Genomic DNA, 2,303 nt, shown 5'->3' with positions numbered 1-2,303 from the left:
TGGATGCTCGACATCAGTGCGCCTATCACCGTGTCGGTCGTCTGCATCAGAGCGGGGGCGTCCCCACTGCCGCACTATGTGGCCAAGCTGTGGGCGAATAGCCCGCCGGGGGAGCCCAAAGGCACGACCGACACCGTCAAGGTGGACATGGAGGTGGCAAGCAGCATGGATCCCGGTGACGTCGTCATGCAGGAGCTGACCTTCTTCACAGTTCTGCCCAAGCTGCTGGCCGGGGCTAAGCTAGTTTCCCTCCGCATTCAGATTAAAAAGCTCACGTCCAAAATATTTCTACAGTGCCTTCTGTTTATCTTAGTAATATGCTAATATAGGGATTAGCTCGGTCTACTTTAGCTCAATTACTTCGACATTAGATCAGTAATTTCTAACAGTCGAACAGATATTTTGTGTCTGTTGGATATAAAGTTCCTTTGGGTAAGAAGTACTTTTTGTCATCAAAATGGATAAAAGGAGATGTATCTAGACGTATTTTAGTTCTAGGTACGTCCCTTTTTATCCATTTTGATGACAAGTATTTTCGGACGGAGGGAGCTTATATGCTTGTTTATTCACGAAGTGTTTCATACTTGTGCGAGTTGACGCGACACATCAAAGTAGTACTACTACTAGTAGTACTCCCTCCAACCCTAATTTCTCTGCGCATAAGTCGAGGTGCAGATACCAAGCAGGGCCTGGTTTTGTTGGACAACTCACCCGACTGCGCACCAGGCAGACGAAGCTCATGTCGTGTTGGTGCCGTGTGCGGACCGCACATTAACCAAAACCTCGCGCCTCCAGCTTAGCCTCCCATTTTAAACTTCTCAATCTCAAGGCCAAGGAGCAATGTGAAACCTATGATAGAGCCAATCGGATGGTTGAGAACACTACAATTCGTAGCTATAGATGCGTGTGAGAGAGAGGACGAGTGCATGTGTGCACCTCTTCTCTTCCTGTATAACATACTAAACTCAGAGTACAAGTGTATGCGGGTGGCATAGACCTAGGGAGCTAGAGATGGTGCATGCGAGAAGTCCCAAGAGATAGGTGTAATGCATCTGAAAAAAAGACTAGTCTATAGCTCGCCATGAGGCTATTCCTATCAAACGCCCCAATAACCGTAAGAGATGTATCCAATGGTGCCAGTTATTGCACGTACACAACAGTAGAAAAAGAACTACCATGGCATATGCTACACCATGGCCAAGAACACGTACCCACGTTACGCCATCTAGGAATAGTGCCGCACTTCAAAACTAGAATCGTCAATAAATTTTGAGCTTGCGTCTTGTCACATTCCAAATTACTACTACTACCAAACTATATTTAATTGCAAACATGTTCACACCGATCACAACCTAAACGTTTTCCCAGTTAGGAGCGTATTAGTACTCGGTTATAAATACTACTATGCCAAGATGACTGCACATTCCTCCTCAACTCCTCGTCCACAAAAACAAACAAGTCATTCACCATCCTTCCCTTGCGTCTGCCATGGCCAGCGTGAGTTTTGGGTCGATAGATTACCACTACAGAGAGGCGAGCATGGAAGCGGAAGCACGAGAGATGTTGTAACGCCCCGGATTCGATGCGCCAGGTGTCTGCCAGTTATTCGCCGTCGGTGCCATGTCATTTGCTTGCGTGTTGCATATTGCCATGTCATCATCTGCATATCATCCGCATGTTTTTCAAAACTTCCATCCGTTCGGGTTCTCCCGGTTCTCTCCGTTGTCCATTCGGAGTCCGGACCATTCGCGCACGCCCGTCGCCCCCTCTCATACCTTGTTTCATGTGCGGGTGTTAAACTTTCTCGGAATGTCCCGAGGTTTGCCAAGCGGCCTTGGTAGACCACCGGTAGACCGCCTGTCAAGTTTCGTGCCATTTGGAGGTCGTTTGGTACTCCAACGGTTAACCGCGTAGCCCGAAACCCCCTGTCTCTTTGTAGCCCAACACCCTTCCAAAGTGGCCCAAAACCCATCTAACTCCCCTCCATGCTCTTGGTCGTTCGATCACGATCATGTGGGCGAAAACCGTGCTCCATTTGGACTCTCCTAGCGCCCTCTACCTATATATTTGTGCCTCCCCTCGAAAATCCCGTAGTCCAACCGTAGATTTTCCCCCCTCCGCGCTGCCGGACACGTTCGTCCCAAGCCGGACATGTCCAGCGCCGCCGCCCGTCCAATCCGGAGCCGCCACCTGTCCTCCGCCGCCGCCCCTGCGCCGTCGGCCCACCGGGCCCGCCTCCAGCCCTCCCAGCCCGCGCGCCGCCGCCGCCGGGTCCCGTCCCCGCGTCGAGCCCGAGGCGCCCG

The sequence above is a fragment of the Triticum dicoccoides genome, chromosome 7B (assembly GCF_002162155.2).
Source record: "Triticum dicoccoides isolate Atlit2015 ecotype Zavitan chromosome 7B, WEW_v2.0, whole genome shotgun sequence".
NCBI lineage: Eukaryota > Viridiplantae > Streptophyta > Magnoliopsida > Poales > Poaceae > Triticum > Triticum dicoccoides.
The sequence above is the reverse complement of the archived record's forward strand: the minus strand, read 5'-3'. Positions refer to the sequence as shown.